This window comes from Mirounga angustirostris, unplaced genomic scaffold (assembly GCF_029215605.1).
Source record: "Mirounga angustirostris isolate CCGP_5_RB_7025 unplaced genomic scaffold, mMirAng1.0.hap1 SCAF_14, whole genome shotgun sequence".
In the NCBI taxonomy this organism is placed as follows: Eukaryota; Metazoa; Chordata; class Mammalia; order Carnivora; family Phocidae; genus Mirounga; species Mirounga angustirostris.
Window position 1 is genome coordinate 24,785,580 of NW_026991722.1, and position 21,127 is coordinate 24,806,706.

Below are 21,127 nucleotides of genomic sequence, written 5' to 3' on the forward strand. Positions count from 1 at the left end.
AGGAATGGACCTTGCCCCGCCTCAGGAGCTGGTGGAGGGGAAAAAAACAGTCATTTAGCAAGCAAATAAATACATTATAAGTAGGGTTAGGGAAAATAACTGCAACATAATGCAAGAGAATTTTGAGAGTCTTAATTTAAATTTGGGGTGTTGGGGAGGTGGAGTATTTGCTTTGTGAGAATTTAACTGAGACCTGGTAGATGAGTAAGAGTCAACCAGAATAAGAGTGGGGGTAGAGTGTGGTTTTTTTTTTTAGATTTTATCCATTTATTTTGACAGAGAGAGAGACAGCGAGAGCAGTAACACAAGCAGGGGGAATGGGAGAGGGAGAAGCAGGCCTCCCGCCGAGCAGGGAGCCCGATGCGGGACTCGATCCCAGGACCCTAGGATCATGACCTGAGCCGAAGGCAGACGCTCAATGATTGAGCCACCCAGGCGCCCGGGGGTAGAGTGTTTTAAACGGCATGTTCAAAGGCCCTGCGGGAGGACAGAGTTCTATTTATTCAGCAAAATGTAAGCAAGCCAGAATGTCTTGGAGAGTAGCATTACGTAAGATTGGAGGCATAGGTCATTATCAGGCTATGTCAGGACTGGCGGGCGGGCTGTTCATTGTAAGGAGTTGGCATAAAGTCGTTGAAGGGTTTTGAACAGTGGAGTAACTGGTCTGATGTACCTTTGAAAAAGTGTTTTAGACTAGTGATTCTTTCTAAAGAGGTCAGAGTTGAGAATGGGGCCAGTTAAATCAGCCTGGTGAGAGATGACAGTACAGTGGCTCAGAACTCCCAAGAAGTCTCCACTGGAGGGGGAATACAGGTGGTGTCCACCCAAATAAGATATTCAGAGTCACAGCAATTAATGAGAGCACAGTGAGAGAGAAAGTGGTGTGAGAAGGACAGAGGGATCAGTCCAGAACTCTCAGGGGCCTCCAGCCTTCAGAAGTTGGATCGAAGAGGAAATGCTTGTAACGGGGGGTATCAGGGAAATGCCACGTGCATGGTGCCAGGTAGGTGTGTCTTAGGAAGAAATGGTGAGCCAACTATGGGTTGAGCATGACATAAAGGTTGAAACATATCTACTGGATTTGACAAAACAGATGGTATCTGGGCATGTAAAAATGGGAATTATTTTGAATAGTATAAGCTGACAGGTAGCTAGATGAATCATGAGAAGATTCTTTTAGAGATTAGATTTTTAAATTTGAAGTCTAGGACAGAAAGATAATATAAAACTAATTATTCTCAATCTCCTGTTCAGCCTTTCTTACCTTAGAATATGGTACCCTGTTTCTATTTCTTAACATACCCAACTTTATGAAGTTCTTTATGTGGATGGATGGTAAGAGTTAAGCTTGTTTAAAATTCAAGTTTTATCTTAGTACTTTAATAATTTATTATAATAAACTTCATAGTAGCTGAATATCCTGATTAATTTAAGTCGGTATGTCAGATTTTAAATTAAGTTATGCTTAGTAAACCAAGTGGAAAGAACTAAAATCAAAAGTGTGTTTATACAACTCCAGTTATAGGAAGCTCCAGAGAGCCCCATCATAGCCCTGGGATTACTTCCATAAGATTTTAGGACATATTTAAACATCTCTAACATCAGATAGTAAGCTTCGCAGTCACCATCACATCCATGGTTCAAAGGAAATACTCCTTAAAGCATTTTTGCTTTACAAATATTTGTTATTTCGTCTCTAAGAATACAGAGGAAGATGGGGCGCCTGGGTGGCTCAGTTGGTTAAGCGACTGCCTTCGGCTCAGGTCATGATCCTGGAGTCCCGGGATCGAGTCCCACATCGGGCTCCCTGCTCAGCAGGGAGTCTGCTTCTCCCTCTGACCCTCCTCCCTCTCATGCTTTCTGTCTCTCATTGTCTCTCTCGCAAATAAATAAAATCTTAAAAAAAAAAAATACAGAGGAAGAGATTTTAAGAACTGAGTACAAATGAGGAAAATGCATGCTGTGTAACAAAGGATGTTGGAGGGAGAGAGAGGGGGTGTGTGTGTGTGTGTGTGTGTGTGTGTGTGTGTGTGTGTGTGTGTGTTAGGCTTCCAAAAAAGCTTTAGATTGGTTTTTTTTTTTTAATCTTACATTTTTGTGTCCTTACTATTATATTACTTATGTAGAGCCTTCTGTCCACTGAGTTCAAAGCACTTACAATCATCAAGTCATTTATTTCTTGGATTTATTGAATGGGTGCCCATTGTTCGAAAGCCCGTGGGCTTAAGTACAAAGTTATAAAGGCACACAAATTAAATCTAATTGCACAGGAGCAAGAGAGGAAGCCAGCAGGATCACTTTTGTGCCTGTTGGGAATGTCAGACGCTTAGAAAAGAGGAGAAAACAAAAGTGAAAAAAGAAAAGGAATAAAACAACCACCTAGGATTCATTATATTCTGAGAGTTACAAAAGAAATATGTCCGTCAAAGGGAGTGACCATGGGGTACAGTTAGGAGAGGCCTAACTGAATTTAGAAGGTGTTCTGGAAAATGCTTCGCGTCTCACAGTCTCAGATTCAACTCTAATACCAAGAGCATGAGAAACTGTTGTTCCCGTCCCTCATTTTGCAGATAAGACATTCAGATACAAGGCCCTTTGGTTAGCTGCTGTTGTCTCAAAGCAGGGTTGTAACATTTGAGGCAAAATCTTTTTCTCAGATTCCCAGTTAAATCTTGCTTTCAATTCTTTCAGCATTTTATTTATTTTTTAAAGATTTTATTTATTTATCTGTTTGAGAGAGAGGGAGAGAGCGTGCGAAAGAGCAGGGGAAGGAGCAAAGGGAGAGGGACAAGCAGACTCCATGCTGAGCATGGAGCCCGACGCGGGGCTCGATCCCAGGACCCTGAGATCATGACCTGAGCCAAAATCAAGAGTCGGCTGCTTAACCGACTGAGCCACCCAGGTGCCTCTCGATTCTTTCAGCATTTTAGAAGGACATCTATTTCTTTTTAGTTGTCTCCTTTTTATGTAGTGGTTTAAAAAATGGGTATTTTCTTTTTTTTTTTTTAAGATTTTATTTGTCAGAGAGAGAGAGGGAGAGAGAGCAAGCACAAGCAGGGGGAGTGGCAGGCAGAAGGACAAGCAGGCTCCTCGAGTAGCAAGGAACCCGATGCAGGACTCGATCCCAGAACCCTGGGATCCTGACCTGAGCCGAAGGCAGCCGCTTAACTGGCTGAGCCACTCAGGCATCCCCAAAATGGGTATTTTCAATAGTTTAGTAAACTAGAAAAATTTAAGCTGATTTTAAAATTAATTTAGAAGAGGAAAAACCTCAGTTTTCAAGGGTAAGAAGTCAATAGATAATTTAAAATTAAAAATTGAGAGATACCAGCACATACTCTTTCAGAATTAAGAATCCAAATGTCAGAGAAAATGGATAAAATGGCTCAAAAATCCTTGCCTCTATGGGGGGTGGTTAGAGGGAGGCAGAAGGCGGCTGCAGACTGCTTTTGTTTCAAATCTAGTAGTAGTCTTGACTTTTAAACTAGGCTCATTTGTTACTTTGATAAAATTAAAACTAAAGTTTAGGGGAAAAAATAACAGGAAAGCAAACACTCACTTGCAATAAATATTTGGGATCATTTTCAAAACTGAGTTTAATGCATTATTCTCTGTCTTAGCCTGGAAAGTAACAGACTCATCAGCACCCTCATGCCATCAACCTTAGTCTGATTGTTGGTAATTCAAGAGAGATGGGCTAAAACTGCTAAAAAAAAAATTACACATTCCACAATTAGGTGTTTTCTCCTACTTCTGGTATTTTAATTTAATCGGCAATCTCTACGAACACTGACTGCAACTCCCGAAAGCATTCTGATGTGAAGTCTTAAATGGGACCCTTCCTGTGCTGCTTTACGGGGTCTCCGGTCTAAATTGCATTTGTTTATACTCTTGTTTCTTCCTTTTCTTTGCCTTCATTGTGTTTCCCACAATTCACAGCTCTCCCACTGGACTGGAAACTGTACAGGCAGGGGTTACATCGTTGGGCCCTGCTTCAGTACTGTTCCTTAGTCGGGCACCTTTTCATAACAGTCGTCAATTGGTATTTGTTAAATGAATGACAGATTTCACCTGGGAATATTGTGTGGGCTAATGGGTAGCTACTGGGAGGATTGATTAAATTGCATTAATTAGCCTGGTAACCTGAAGGAGTTAATAAAACTTCCCAGCTGCCTGGAGTACATTGAACCAGACCTACCACAGCCAGTAAATTACAGAGGAGCACAGAATCCTGGGCAGGTGTTCAGTATCCTTGCTGTTACCAAAGCTCTTAGAAGGGTAAGGAATATTCAGACAGCAACTGTTTTGAGAGCTTTTATAAAAGGCAGTTTGTAACTGGCATTTTGTGTATGCAGTTAATTCATTGTTAATATCTCCGTCCGTGCCTTTGTCTTAAAATTTTTGTACTCTTTTTGTTCAACGTGTTTGATTCCCGATCTGGTTTCCTCAAATTTTAATTGACATGAAGTTGAGGTCTTTAAGAAGGTTATCATCATTTGTCTGTCTGGCTTGTTGGCACACCAAGGAGTTAGAGTTAACAGTGACTGTTGAATAAATAAAAACCAGTAAATTAGTTCAAATAATGTCATAACATGTTTCCTCAGTATAAATCAGACACCTACAGGGAGAAAAAGTGCTTCCTAAAAATTTTGCTTGGAGAGGCACTTTTATTTTAAAAAGTATAACTAAGTTGCTAAAATTGATTTACACTGCCATTTTCCAGTTCTTTGGGTATTTGAGAGTTCTTGTTCACCTAGCTCCTGGTGTGATCTCGTGGTAAAACCAAATGATGATATTCAGGAAAATTTCGAGTGAACGTTGGCTTTATTGATGAAATGAGGTAGAGATTGTTGTGGAATTGCTGCTGTGCACAGTTGCGTCCTTGCGGAAGTGAAGCGAATGGCGTCCACTACCAAAGGCTTTGTGTTGCAGCCGGGACCCGTGACAGATGCGCACGTGGTGAGCTGGCACGCACAGCCCGTCCCCCACTTGTGCTGGTGCGTGTCTGACGGCATCTCTGACTTGGGACTGAAACTGCCTGTCTCCTACTTAGAAACAGCTGGCTGGGGCGCCTGGGTGGCTCAGTTGGTTAAGTGACTGCCTTCGGCTCAGGTCATGATCCTGGAGTCCCAGGATCGAGTCCCGCATCGGGCTCCCTGCTCGGCAGGGAGTCTGCTTCTCCCTCTGACCCTCCTCCCTCTCATGCTCTCTGTCTCTCTCTCTGTCTCAAATAAATAAATAAATAAAATCTTGGGCACCTGGGTGGCTCAGTTGGTTAAGCGACTGCCTTCGGCTCAGGTCATGATCCTGGAGTCCCGGGATCGAGTCCCGCATCGGGCTCCCTGCTCAGCGGGGAGTCTGCCTCTCCCTCTGACCCTCCCCCCTCTCATGCTCTCTGTCTCATTCTCTTTCTCAAATAAATAAATAAAATCTAAAAAAAAAAAAAAAAAGAAACAGCCGGCTGAGGAGGATTGTCACTAAATTGCCTCTGAATGGTTTATAAACTGTAGGAAAGCTACATCTTTATATTACTTCCTGGTACTGTCACTGTGCTTTTAAGAGAAATGCCACCTAGTGAGTTTGAGTTTTGTTACCACTGATACTAAGACTTGTGCTTGAAAGTTTTCTTGTTACACTGTTCTCATTACCCTAAAATGTCTTTTGCTTGCATTTCATACCTTCCTGATAACAAAATCGTTTCCTTATTCCCAATTGATACAAATAGACTAAAGAAGTAGAACAGGAGATAAGAAAAGGGGGAATCACCTTCCTTCTTGCCAAGTAGATTTTGACTGAAGAGACTCCTTTTAATAGGCTTTTTCTCTTTCTATAGGAGTATCAACTTTTTCTTTGCCTCTAAAAAAGGATTTCCTTTATGCTACATTAGGGTTTTTCCCCATGCTATTTTGATTTTATCTTTTACATATTGATAGTTGTTTCCCCAAACTGTTTTCCAGGAAAAACTATCCAGAGAATAAAATTAGGCATCTTTCTTTTACAAAGAAGTCAGCACTATAGAGCAAAATGGAGGCTGCCCCAACTCACAGCTTCTTTGATTGCTAAGCCTGATCCTGAGGTGAGCCATTGTAAGTCAGATCCATGTCAGTGTCACAGGTTAAGTTCCGTTCCCCGAAAATAGATTAAAGTGAGTGAACAATTTGTATTTTATGACCTTATATCACAGACAATAGTAAGATCAAAACTGAGTTTTGGGGCGCCTGGGTGGCTCAGTTGGTTAAGCGACTGCCTTCGGCTCAGGTCATGATCCTGGAGTCTCGGGATCAAGTCCCGCATCGGGCTCCCTGCTCGGCGGGGAGTCTGCTTCTCCCTATGACCCTCCCCCCTCTCATGTGCTCTCTCTCTCTCTCTCTCATTCTCTCTGGCTCAAATAAATAAATAAAATCTTTAAAAAAAAAAAAAAGAAAGAAAAAACTGAGTTTCTATATACTTTTGGGTACCTTTGAGGCTTTTTGAAAATGTATGTCCAATGACAGACTAAAGACATCTTATTTTAGTAACTCTTCTTGTAGTAAGCATTCTTCATTACTCTGAGGACCTTCAAACTGCTTTTAAAATTTGTTTGTGCCGCAAGAAATAAATTGCAAATTTAATACAGAATTGCCTCCCAAAGTTTTTGAATGGTAATTGCTGGGCGATAGGCAGTTTCCATGGCAACTTTTTCAGTGATCTGTTGCTCTAATTGTAGCAGAAGACCGAGTCACCCTCATTGCTACTGACCTTGACTGAATTGTGAGCATTGGCAGTTTGGGCAAAATGTAGGCATTGATCCCAGTCCTCAGACAACCGTAAATACAACTTTGGAACATTATGTGGAATATAGTTATAATGCAGTGGGTTTCAAATCAAACTGTCTTCAGTCAGGGGTCACCTATATTTCAGCATTAGACTTGAAATATTTTTGATCACAGCATTTCCTAAAGGAATTAGCCATTTAATATAACAGTGGCATTTAGGTTCTTAAAGATCTCAGGTTCACAATTAGCTCAGTACATTTCACTGCAACGCACTCAGATGTTCTAGAATTCAAATTTCAACATCATGGAGGCACCTCTCTTTAAATAGACATGAAGCGTAAGTCAGAAGTACAGTTGTTTGTCTTAGTGCCCGATAGAGTTTGTATACCTCGGAAGCACATCTGTATCTAATAGGAAACTTTCATTCATTATTACTATTGCTTTTACTAGTAAGAGCTACAGCTAGTAACTGCTACTGCGTGTTAGGCGTTGGGGTGGGTGTTTTATATTCACTGTCTTGTTGCCACTCGACTGTAACAGTTGTGCTGATAAAGAAGTCCAGGTTTAGAATCTTGCCCAAGGTCACATGAGCAGTACGTAGTCGAGCCAGGGAATCCAAGGCCAGTCAGGTTGACCCCAAGCCTGGACTGTTAACTATTATGGCAGTACTCCTCTTCTGGAGCTCTGGCCAAGTTTCCGTAGAACTGGGAAGTCTTTAAGATACAGAGTAATTGCTCCTGATTTGAGTCCATGAAAATGGTTTTTGGTGTCTAGATTGAGGTTCAGCATCCCTCAATTATATTCGTAATATGATTTCCAAGTGAAAATACTAAGTTAGGTTTTTATGTAAAATTCCTTACGTATCTTGAGAGAAGTGTTTTTGAGAAATTTCTGCCTTGCAAAATTAGACAGGATTTATAACTCCCAAGGTGAAATAAAGGTCAAGGACTGCATCTAATTTTATATCCTCATTACCTGTTCTCAGTGCTTCGGTCAATGCTGCCGGTCACGATGTGGGCCCTCAGTTACTGTTTGTGAAATCATGGTCTTCTGTGGTTATTTGATATTATGTTTGTCACAATTGAGAACGTGTTTTGTCAAATTTTCTTAAACTGTGGGGTGGGTTTGTTGTCTCCTATTGAGAAATAATTAAATTGAGACATTTGTTTTATGTGTTAATTATTTTAGAGAGAACTTCCTTTTTGAAAATAAAAATGCCTCAAGCATAAGATATAATTTGGTTTTTAAATTAACAATTTAAAAAAATGTATCCTATATTATTATTTTCCTATTTTAATTTTGCTAATCATCTGAAAAATAAAATGGAGTGATATTTAATGCTATTTGAAACTTAGTCTCCTTGTAAACCTTATGCAAAAGCTTATTTGCTGCTGCTTTGCTAGAATTCTCGTAGACTTTCACCCAATGCCATTTGAAGACCATTGATGGGGGGTAGGGCTTGAAAGATCATTGGGCTAATTGTTTTTTCCTCAACATCTTATTATGAAAATTTTCCAATAAAAAAAGTTGAGAAATTTTTACAATGAATACCCATATACCTACCACCTAGACTCTACAGTTAACATGTTATTGAACTTGCTTTATTACCTACCTCTTCACGTCTGCCCTTCTATCAGTTCATTCTAAGTTGTCTGACCTCCATCATTTGATTAACTACATGGTATTCCATTGTCCAGATGTACTACAATCATCTACTGTTGGACATTTGGGATTGTGGCAGGTGTAATGACGGTTGAGTAATAGTGGTAGAGTAATGACCTCTGAAAAGTGTCCAGGTCCTAATCCCAGAACCTGTGGATACGGTAAGTTACACAGCCAGAGGAACTTAGCAGATGTAAGTAAGGTTATGGACCTTAAGATCAGGAGATTAGTTTGGCTTATTTAGGTGGACCCAATCAAAACACATGAGCCCTTAAAAGTAGAGAACTTTCTCCAGCTCAAGTACAAGAGATATGCCCAAAGGGGAAGTCGGAGAGATTCAAAGCTGAGAGGGATTTGACACGCCATTGCCGGTTTGAAGATGGAAGGGGCGATGTGATGCAGGCAGCCTGAAGCTGCTAACAGAGACTTCCAGCTGACAGCCAGCAAGAAAATAGGAAACTCAGCTCTGCAGCCAGAAGGAACTGAATTCTGCCAACAACCTGAATGAACTTGGAAATAAATTCTCCCCCAGAGCCTCCAGATAAGAGCCTCGCCCAGCTGACGCCTTGAATTTGGCCTCATGAGACCCAGGGCAGAGGAACCAGCCAAACCTACCCGAATGTCTTCGGAACTGTGAGATAATAAGTTTGCATTGTTGTAAGCTGCTAAACTTGTGGTAGTTCGGTATGGCTGCGAAAGAAAACAAATTCGGGGTAATGAGAATTTTTCATTATTATACAGTAAGCATCCACAAGGCTAAATCCTTGAGCACAGTCTTATTTCCTTAGGATAAATTTCTAATATTAGAATTGCAGGCACAGAAAAGTCTTTGCACTTTTAAAGACTTTTTTAGTATATACTGATACACTGAAACCTGGACAAGTTGTGTTAGATTACACTTCTGTCAGGACTCGGTTGACAATCCCATTTCCTTTCTTCTTGACAACACTGGGAATTAGATTTGTTATTTGTGTCAATGTGAAATGTCAGAAAAAAAAGGAATAGCATTATCATTTTCATGGGTATTTTTAAACTAGCAAAAGTGAACATATCTTAATGTTTTTACCTTTTGTAAATTATGTGTTTGTGTCCACTGCATTTTTCAAATGAAGGCCCTTTCTCTTACTTTAGCAAACAACTTTTTAATCTAACTTTTCTCAAATTCCTTTTAAAAATCCACCAGGACAACCGTAACTTTTTTCTCCTTTGAATATTTACTCTGATTACATCAATAGATTTCCTAGTATTGTACAATTCTAGAGTTCTTGAAACTCCTTGGGTTATAGAATTTTTTAGCAGTGTTGACTTTGATGTGTATATATTTTGAGTATTTTAGTGACATTGGCTTTTGTTTTCATTTTTGAGCTAACTTTACCATGCTTTGAAATCAGTTATGCTACCCTCATTTAAGGAAAGCATGAAAAACTATCTTTTTTTTTCTTGACTTAAAAGCTTAAGTGTGGGGCGCCTGGCTGGCTTAGACAGTGGAGAGTGCGACTGTTGGTCTCGGGGTTGTGAGTCCAAGCCCCATGTTGGGTGTAGAGATTACTTAAAAATCTTCAGGGGCGCCTGCGTGGCTCAGTCAGTTAAGCATCCAACTCTTGATTTCGGCTCAGGTCGTGATCTCAGGGTCATGAGATCGAGCCCTGAGTTGGGCTCTGCGCTGGGCAAGATTCTCTTTCTTCCTCTCCCCATCCCCTGCTCATGCACTCACTCACTCTCTTAAAAAAAAAAAAAACTAAAAAAACTAAAAAATAAAATAAATAAAAGCTTAAAGGGCATAGTAATTACATATTCCCTGAAAATATAAAGGTGTTACTCATAAAACTAGATGAGCACAGGGCGCCTCGCCTGGGTGGCTCATTTGGTTAAGCGGCTGCCTTCAGCTCGGGTCATGATCCCAGGGTCCTGGGATAAAGCCCCGCATCAGGCTCCCTGCTCAGCGGAGAGCCTGCTTCTCCCTCTCCCTCTCCCTCTGCCTGCCTGCTGCTCCCCCTGCATGTGCTCTCTCTCTCACTATCTCTCTCTCTGTGTCAAATTAATAAATAAAATCTTAAAAAAAAAAAAACAACTAGATGAGCACAGCCCCCCTTTTCAACAGTTCATCTCTGACAAGTCGTTCACTTTTTTTGTGTGTTATTCTCTTCACATTTTTAATTTGCTTATAGGTCAAATCGAATAATCTGTATTTACCTAGACAAGTTTCCCTTTCATTCAGTTTGTCAATTTAACAAAATATTTGTTATGACAAAAATCCAAATGTAATGCAAAAGGTATTTAATGAACCCCAGTATGCCAACTATCTAGATCCAACCATTAGATTTTGTCATGTATCTTTCATCTGAACCTTCTTCTTTGCTGTGGTATTTCAGAGTAAATATTGGAATTTTAGTCTTCCACATTTTGGTATGTATCTCTAAAAATAACATCTTCTTTCATAATCACATATGATTATCACACCTAACAAAAGTAGCAATATTTCCTAGGTGTGACAGCACAATCAGATCTCTCCAGCAGTCTCATAAGACTGTCGGCAGTGCTAACATCAGAATCCTAAATAAAAATTCATATATTTGGCTGTTATGTCTATTAAGTCTCTCTTAATTTAGAGCGACCCCTCCGCACCCCATTTCTTCCCCTCATACCATTATGACATTGCAGAAATGGCCATTTGTCCTGTAGAATCTTCCACATCCCAAGAATGTCTTTTGGCTTCCTCTGGTAGTGTTTAACTTCTTCTCTCCCTCATATTTACTGTAAAGGGAAGTTAGCTTCACAGGCTTGAGTAGATTCATATTCTTCTTTCTTGGCAAGATTACTTCATAGGGATAGTGTTTGCTCTACACATTAGGAGGTGTGGTTGTCTTACTTATTCTTAGTGAGGCTAAGATTGATCGGTGATTTCAGGTGGGGACAGCCTGATTTCTCCACTGTGAGGTTCCACTTCACCTTTTCATAGCATAGTTCTAACCATTGATGAGTGTTGCCCAAATAAGTCAATTAGTTAAGAATTGCAACATTTTTGTTTTCAACATTATTTTTCCTTCCACATTCATTAGCTATAATTTTTCTAGAAGAACGTTGCTTCACCAGACAGGGTAGTTGAAATACAGTTCATAAAGGAAAGTCAAAGGCTTAATTACTCCCTTTTAATCTCCAGTTTTTAGAGTTCGAAGCTAGTGGACCATTTACTTAATAATGTCGTCCAATGAATTGGTGGGTTTGGGAAGTGAGAGTTTCCTCTTTAATTTTTTAAAGGATTACATTATTAAACTCATGGAGTTTTATATAATGACACGTTTGAACTCATTACATTCTTTAAAAAAACTTTTGTGAAATATTATACACATACAGAAAAGTGTGCAAATCTTAAGTACATAGAAGGATTATCACAGAGTGTCCTTCTTTGGCTGCTTGTAAAATTACTCTGTCTTTGGTTTTCAGTAGTTTTACTGTTATGTACTGAGAGTGGTTTTTGTCAGATTTATCCTGCTTAGGGTTCGTAATGCTTCTTGAATTTGTCACCTATTGTATTTCTCAGCTAGTGTCAATCTCTAAAATATTGTTTCTGTTCCTTTCTCTTTATTCTGGATGTTTTCTTATCAACTGTTTTCTACTTTACTGATTTTCTCTGCAGTTATGTCTCATATGCTCTTTAAGCCATCCATTAAGTTCTTAATTAGTTATTGTATTTTTAACTTCTAGATTTTTTCATGTAGTTCTTTTTTGTAGCTTACAGTTCTCTGCCAAAATTTTCAGTCTTGTCCTCGAACTTATTAAGAATAATTATTTTAAAGCATGTGTTTGATGTTTCCCTGTGGGCCTGTTTCTATTGTCTATTGTTTCTCTTGTCTTTCAGTTACGTGGTCTTATCTTGTAATGTACCTGGTTATTTTTATTGAGTGCCAGACATTTTATATGAAGAATGATGGAGATAATTTGAGGCCCTGGATGATGTTATCTTTCTCCAGAGAGGATTTTTGCTTGTGGCAACTGCCTAGGCTAGGGATGATATTACACCCAGATTGACTTAATCCAGTTTGATTGAGATGCTTCAAACCTGGATGTGAGTCTCTCTTAGGGATGGTCTATTTCTTTTTCACCTGTACAACTCAGGTGTACTTCTTGGACTTCCACATAAAATCCTGAAGGAATTACCTGGGTCCCTCTTTTTTGACAGATCCTGAATTCCGATATTTGCCCTTTCCACCTTTAACTCCTGTGAGCCCATCAAACCTTTTGCTAAGATTCCCTACCTACTCAGTTTCTGAGGCCCTCAGCTATACTTTAGTAAACATCTTTAAGGGAAAAGTGGTTTAAATGCCAGGCTTACCTCTCTAGACTTTCCTGTCTTCCCAAATCTTGGATCTACAGGTTTTTTTACTACCTTGATAGCTTTCTGAGGCCATTAAACAGTGTATGCATGTGCACATATGTATATATTAATGTCTAACTTTTTTTTTTAAGATTTATTTATTTGAGAGAGAGAATGAGCACAAGCAGGAAGAGGGGCTTAGGGAGAGGGAGAGAAATCCTCAAGCAGACTAACCACTGAGCACGGAGCCCAACGCAGGGCCCAATCCCAGGACCCTGAGATTATGACCCAAGCCGAAATCAAGAGTTGTCCACTTGGCTGAATGAGCCACCCAGGTGTCCTACACATGTCTAGCTTTTATAACTGTTCTCAGGTAGGAGAGTTGGTCTAAAACATAATCCACCTGCCAGAAATCTCATTATATTTGAAGTTCAGCTCTTTGAAGTTTTATCTTTGGTCACTGGGTAACACATCATGTTGACTTCTGTGTCCCTTTAACACAATCCACTAGTCACTGCAAGCTTTCTTGATTTCTAGAGCAAGATGTCCCAGCTAATCTTGTGTACATTCTGCCACAGACCTGGTGCCAGTCATCCTTTCGAGGAGACTTGGGTTGTTTTCTTTCTTTGTATGTTTGCTTGTTTTTTTGGTCATGAATGCTGTTTAGAGGATATAATCTGACAGCTGGTACTCTCATTGCCATTTGGTTATTATTACTAGACCTTTTCAGTGGACTATATTAGAAAATACATATTTTTAAAACAAAAATCAAGTTTACAATTTTAAATTCATATTTGACATTACAAGTTTTTAGCTTTCCTTTTTTATTTGGTTTTATGTTTCTGTTTCCTCTCTTACACTGAAAACCTTGATTCGTAAAAAACCTTAACCTATTTACTTGCATTAGGTAATAAGTAGCTTGAAAATACTGTCACCAATATGACTCCTAAAAATTAGACCATTAAGTATGAGATTTCATTTCTGTTTGTCCTTAGAATACATTCTACTTAGTATTCTACTAAGATTATATTTATGTACGGTCAAAATAATACCGTATTTCAAAGACACAGAAATTAAGTACTTTTGTCTGTATCATTATGTCAGAATTCTGATAAGTTGTTCCAGTTTATTGTCAAGTTTTAGAGAATTCTTTTTAAGTCTCAATTTGGCTTTATTTTGGACTATGTAAAATGTTTATTTCCAAAGTTAAAACTGTGTAACAGGATATACACAGAAAGCTCTTGCTTCCATCCCTATTTCCTCTTCCTTATTTCCTCCCTTCCTCTGTAGATAACTATTATTTTCTTTTTTATTTTTATTTTTTAAAGATTTATTCGCCTATTTTTAGAGAGAGACAGAGAGAGGGGGGTAGGGGCAGAGGGAAAGAATCTCTCAAGCAAACTCCCCGCTGAGGGAGGAGCCCAACTCAGGGCTTGATTCCACAACCCATAAGATCAAAATCTATGGGCCAAAACCAAGAGTCAGATGCTCAACCAGTTGAGCCACCCAGGCACCCTTTTATTATTTTTAGTTTATCCTTCCAGGATCTTTTTGCATACACACACACACACACTCTCTCTCTCTCTCTTTCTCTCTCTCTCTCACAGACTCTTCCCCAGGTCCTTTCTTACCCAAAAGATGACACAGTGTGTACTGTTTTTGCACCTTTCTGTATTCACAGTATCTCCCAGAGATCACTCCATATTAGTGTAGAGACCTCTCCATTGCTTTTCCTGCCTGCATGGTATTATGTGGAGATACAGTAGTTTACTGATGGACATTTTGTTTCCTTTCATTATTTACAAATGCTATCATGACTAACCTTGTGCATACAGTCTCATAATTGTGCAAGTTGCCTTCTAAACTGGGATTCCTGAGTCAGAGTGTATATGCACATGTCATTTGTTATGTATTGCCAAATGTTCTTCCAGTGAGGTTGTATCATTTTGGGTTCCCACTAACATTTCATTAGAGTTCTTGTTTTCCTTCAACCTCACTAATATATTAGTGTTTTGAGTTTTTGCATTTTTATCACAGATTGTCAATTTTCTTAGAGAATTATACAGAGAATTTTCATTGAAATGTTTTCCATATCCATAGTTATATTCCTTTTCCCTTCCCTAATGTTTTATATGTGTGTTTTTCCCTTTTTTCCTGATTAGCATGTTGCCTGCTTGTTGTTTTTAAAAGTGACAAATGTATTTATTTACCTATCTCTTATGGGTTTACTCTATTTTCTGATTTATTTATTTATTTAGGGGTTTTTTGTGTGTTTTTGTCTCCTGTCCTGCTTTTTTTGAACTGATTTTGTTTGCTTTCTCGATATTACTTGTGTACTTATGAATGACTCTGAAGCCGTGCGTTCTTCTGTTAAGAACAACTCTGGTTGCATCTCTGTCACTGATTAGCACCAAGCCATTGGCTGTTTATATTTTTCTTACTGATTTGTAGAATTTCTTCATGTGGTTTTGCTCTTCCTGAATATGTTGTTAATATTTTTCTTAGTTGCTATTAGTCTCTTCTCCATTTATGAGGCTCCTTTTTTCACTTCAGAAGACTTAGAATTTTCATGTATTCAAAACTCTGTGTTTTTTACCTTTAGAGACTCTAGATTCTTTTCTAAAACGTTGAAAAACCTCCCTTCCTCTCTCACCCCATTCCTGGGTCAAAAGGATGAAAATATTTAACCTGTATTTTTTTCTAACCCCTAAAAGTTTATTTCTTAACCTTTTAATCTTCTAGAATTCTTTTTGTTGAAGGAATTAATTAGAGATCTAGCCTTTACATTTTTTTCTATTTAATTATTACTCAGCCCAGTAGCAATGATTCACTGATTTGTCTCCTCTGGTATGAAATTCAATTTGTATAATTTACTGTATTCCCACACATCCTTGGATGCATTTCTGGGTTCTGTCTCTCACTGTTTTATCTTTCTATGAATGGTGCCATTTCTAATATATTACCTCATATAGCTTTGTACTACGTATTGTTCTGTTAGAAAATGTCAGCCTATTGTTCTTTTTCAAAATTTTGGATGGTAGTTCCAGAGTTCACCCCTGAGTTTCAGTTTCTGCTCTCCCTTTCCCGTTTCTTGTGCCCTTTGCTCTGTGGGTAGCAAGTCATATGCCCAAATGTCTGCCTCTGTAGGCTTTCAAAATGCACTTCCTGGACCTTTCCAGAATTGTTTCATCTTCTGTTCTCCAGTGCCGCATTTTAGCTGGAAGTGGTTTTTTCTTCTCTTTTTGGGTGTTTCTGAAGTAGAAGGAGCCCCGAAGGCCCTCTTTGTGCTAAGGGAAGTCTGGCACTCATCTGACTTGACCTGTGAGACCTGTTTGATCTGGTTCCACCTCTGTCAACCACCCACCCACCCACATTTGACATTCTAGCCAAACTGGATTTCCTCCCTGTAGCATGTTCCACTTCACTGTTAGGCTTTCTGTGTGTGCACTTCCTTCTGCCTTTTACCTCCCCACAAACTCAGACAGGTCTCTGCCTGTTAATAATAAGTAATCACAGTAACTACCATGTAATGAGCACTTTATATCTGCTAAGCAGACAGCAGATTTTTAAAATATATTATTTAATCATATCCTGTAAAATAGGTAATATTCTAATTTTTCAGATGAAAAAGCTGAGGCCCAAAGGACACATAGCTAGTAAATGCTAAAGCTGGGGCTCAAATCCAGGCCTAACTCCAGAGCTTGTGTTCCTAACCACTCTGCTATACTTCTTCTCCCCTTTCTCCCCAAGACCCCCAAGTGCTCCCATGGCGCCTGTACCCCCCCAGGGTGAATCTCCTCTAAATGATAACCCATGTGAAGGTATGGGCATGTGTGGGTCACTGCTCTGTCTCCAGCACCTACCACATCATACACCCTATGTTACTTAGGAATATATGATTTATTTTATGTGTCTTAGTTTTCTTTTAAATACCAGACATTATGTATAAGACAGTAGAGACTGGAATGGAAAGTATGCCTATAAATGGGCACACCTCTGCTGATGAGGAGTTGGCTCATTCTGGTTAGGACTGGAGCTGGGTTTGGGTTTTGTCTTTAGAACACTACTAGCTTGACATTTCCTAGTGGTTATTGCCTGTGCCTGAAGAGTGGGGCCTGGGTTCTGTTCAGTGTTGCTTTACCAACCTCTGCTTTCAGCAGTCCCTACAGTGGAGTCAGAGAAGGGGTATTTCTGTTGTCCTGGTCCAGCCTCTTTCTTAGGAAGTCCTTGTGTGTGCCTGGGTCTTAGAAGTGGCACTTTCTCAGCATCTCTGTCCCTCCTCATCTTAGCAGCTCTGTGTCTGTGGTTGGCCTTGAGTGAGAGGTTCCTGCCCCTTCCCCAGTGGTAGTATAGGATCCAGGTATAGGATTCTGTGCCCAATATGGTTTCCTGCCCTAACCCCCAGTGTTAGAGGGTTTTTGCTCAGTCCCTCCACCAGCAAGAACAGATCTCTGCCTGTGTCCTGGACGTGAGTTTCCTGCTTTGCATTCAGAGGCAGATGGGTTATGTATCTACTTCTCCCCTAGAAGCAATGGAAGTTTCCTGGTGCTCTGGGCCAATAGAGTTTGCTGCCCCGGTAGCTTAAGGCTTTTGCTTTAGTATGAGAGGAGGCTCTGGGAAGCAGTGTCCGATAGAGGGCTTTTTCCCTCTTTCCCCTTCTCCACACCGTATCTTTCTCGCGACGAGGGGAAGGCTGGTAGAAGAGAGCTTTCCAGTGAGTGCAAACCCCCCTGTATCTGGGGCTCCAGCTTTACAGACTGACACATTAGACCACACTTAGCCTTTAAGAATTTATTGAAATCTTATCTGATTTCTTTCTGTCAACTTTCGTGGAGACCGGGTCTTCCTCCTGTGCTCTGCCAAAAGCAAGAGCATATCTGTGCTCCATCTCTCTTTAGAGGGGCTGGTCCCTCTAGAGAATTCATTTCACTTGATTGCCTTCCAAAATCATTCTCTGATGGTCTTCCTAGGAAGACTTATGATTTATTAAATTATCTGGCTTTTTCTCCCTGGTAGAGTAAGAGAGGACAGTCTCTGCATATCCGAAGCAGAAGCCAGTCTGGGTCACTTAGAATGCTTCCCTGCATCACCCCAGAGAGCCCATTTATTTTACATTTGAAGGGACTGAGGCTCAGACGGTGACTTGTCCAGTCTATGGCAAAACTGGGACTAGCACCCAATCTAGAGCTTCTCTCCACTGATGTGCAGCTACCTCTGTTTTTCCTTTTTTCCTTTTTTTTTTTTTAACTGGTCTGTAACTCTCCTGTGATTCTTAGCACCACTGGCTCTTCTTCCAGAGAAGGAATGAAAAAAGGGAACCCAGGTTTAGAGATTATTTCCCTTTTGTGCATTAACAATATCAAAGATAATAAGCCTTGAAATTTAATGCATTCTAGAAGAACCAGTAGGTTCCTTGGTTTAGAGAATGATTATTTTCAAACTTCTCCTTTTACATTTTTACTCTCAAAGGTTGTTGAGTGTTTTTCCCTTCTAAACTAACAGTGACTCAGTTCAAGGTGCTAGGGTAATCTAAAGTAAATTCTGGATTTTACTGAAGTTTGAGGTCATCCTAAAGCTTTTTCTACATTAATTACATGTTTGGTTACTCTAATAAAATTTGCGTTCTAAATTCAGCATTTTCGGGCACCTGGGTGGCTCAGTTGGTTAAGTGACTGCCTTCGGCTCGGGTCATGATCCTGGAGTCCCTGCATCGAGTCCCGCATTAGGCTCCCTGCTCGGTAGGGAGTCTGCTTCTCCCTCTGACCCTCCCCCCTCTCATGTGCTCTCTCTCATTCTCTCTCTCTCAAGTAAATAAATAAAATCCTTAAAAAATAAATAAATAAATAAATAAATAAATCCAGCATTTTCTACAGTCTTTATGGAAGCTAAGACTTAAAAATAACTTCTACTCAGGTGAAGTGACTTAGCAAAGGTCACACAGCTCATTATTGGCAGAGCTGAGACTGTAATGGGGGGCTCTTCTCTTTCTGATGGGGTGAGGGAGAGTGTCAAAGCCATTATAAAAAAAGATACATCTTCTAGAGAGTTATTTTACTCAGATTTTACTTTTCATAGGATGTGAAAGAGTAGTTCTTATTATAATAAAACACCAATATATTTTGAAGAAGAATGGAAATGAACACTAATTCTTAAGGCAAAACATTAAATTTAAAAAAAAGAAACAAAAAACTCGAAGCTCAGATATATGCTCATTCTCTACCAATAGGAGGGCCTGGGGGGAAGTAGGAGAAGGCACTGCCCTGCATCCCACTTTGTGCCCAGTGTGGGTAGCCTACTAAGGTAATGTGATTGTTGGGAGCTGCAACTGAGTTGGATTCCATCAGAACATTCCTTTTTTGTGAGTTCTATGGCTGTTTTCCAAGTATGGAAAAACATGGAAAGTTAGCCAGTGTCCCCAAGCAGCCACCATTCTCTTGCCTTCCTGCCACCAGTAAGCATGTTTTCAATAACATACTTCCCAGGCTTCTAGTTTAGGCTTGTGGGCCATGTTCAAACCCTGTCCAAGGAATGAAGAAAAAGACCACATCGTTTTTACATCCCCACGCAAGAACGTTGGTGCCATAACTCTGCCTTCCCCCACCCCTTCCCCCTTCTCTCAGCCCCCACATTATTAAGGTTACACATTGTCTCCTCTGGTCACAGGATTTAGTCTTCAGCTGTGGTTTTGCATGTAATATAAAGCTAGTTCTTGCTATCAGAAACTTGATATTTGGGGACAAATCCAGTTCTGGCTAGAAATAACATGGTCACAAAGCTTTTTAGTATGTGTGCCAGTAAATTAACAACATAAAGATAACAAGAGTCTATCACCAAATGATTGGCTTTGAAGGCCATTTGCACATTAACTTTAAAAAGAGGCTTGCCTGTGCGTTTCCTCCCCCTTCTTCCCCACTTTGGCAAAGTCCCATTAATTTTATTGAAGGTTTTATTTTCTGCTGAAAATGCAGGAAATTTAGACAACTCTCTTGGAATCCCCCCAAAACTAATACAAACAAGATACATATGCTTCTCTTAAGGAAACTAAAAATAAATGATTTGAAACTATTTAACTGTATAAATTCCCTCTTAAAAGGAAAAGGAAGTTTATATAATGAGGCAGCTCTGAGTACTGTTGACAGGGTAAGATACTCCCGTGACTGCCAGCTTGTCTGTTAGACATGAAACCACAGCTTAGCACAGAACTTGTGTAGTGGTCATTTACCAACGTGGACAAAGACCAGCAGCAGCTGAAAATGGGACCGTTTTTTTAGTAGGATACTTGTTTTAACATTTGAGATTTTCTATCACAAAATAAGGATTTTTTTTTGAAAAGAAAGTCTGATCTGGGATCCATTTCTGGAATGGAAGCTGTATGTACAAAAAAGAAAAAAAAAACACCCATGAATGAAAAAGACGTGATATTCTCCACGTATTTTGCTGCTCTACCAGTGAGCCATCAGATTTTATCTCTGACAGCTCATTTTGACACAATACAGAGGAAACATGGTTGGTTTTTAAAACATGTCTTTTTGTAAAACCTTGTATTATTCCATAAATGTAAGCCAGCTTTTCTATACATCTCCTCTCAGGGACCAGTTTTGTAAATTAATGGAAGTGGGATCTGGGGCTTATATTTAACACTAAGAAATGTGATTTCTAAGTTCTTTGTAGTTACAGTAATTGAATTTTAATTTATCAGCTTTAGAAAGGCATTTATCGGGGCGCCTGGGTGGCTCAATCGTTAAGCGTCTGCCTTCGGCTCAGATCATGATCCCAGGGTCCTGGGATCGAGCCCCGCGTCGCGCTCCCTGCTCGGCGGGGAGCCTGCTTCTCCCTCTCCCACTCCCCCTGCTTGTGTTCCCTCTCTCGCTGTGTCTCTCTCTGCCAAATAAATAAATAAAATCTTAAAAAAAAAAAAAAAGAAAGGCATTTATCTTTTTGTTCTTATGATAATGTCTAAGATTAAAATGATTTTTTTTCTTTCAGATACATTGTTTGAAAAAACACTCACATGGTACTTATTGTGTGTTACACACTATTTTAAGGGCCTTACAAATGCTACCTCATTTAATCTTCATGGGGAAAAAAAATCAAATAGCAACCTTCTTTAAATACCATTTGAAACTCTGACACCCAAATGGTGATGTGATTAGATAACATTTAGGTCTGTTTAAATACTGATATTTAGACGATTTTGTAATTGTAAAGAAACTCTAATCAAATTCATGGTAATTTTTCATCTTTTTACAAGTAGTGATTATTACCCATTTAATAATGATTTTTAGCGTAAAGGATTTCATTTGCCTATTGTCATTCATAGTATGTACCTGCACCAGAATCCGATTCAGTCGTGGTAGCAACTTAAAGATTCAAATAACTTGCAAATTGTAATTAT

The 21,127-nt window shown here is 39.6% G+C and overlaps 1 protein-coding gene across 7 annotated transcripts in view; it reads left to right on the forward strand.

Moving 5' to 3' along the window:
* Nucleotides 1-21,127, forward strand: part of DYM (dymeclin) — a 353,838-nt gene that overhangs the window by 258,942 nt on the left and 73,769 nt on the right. The window lies entirely within an intron of this gene.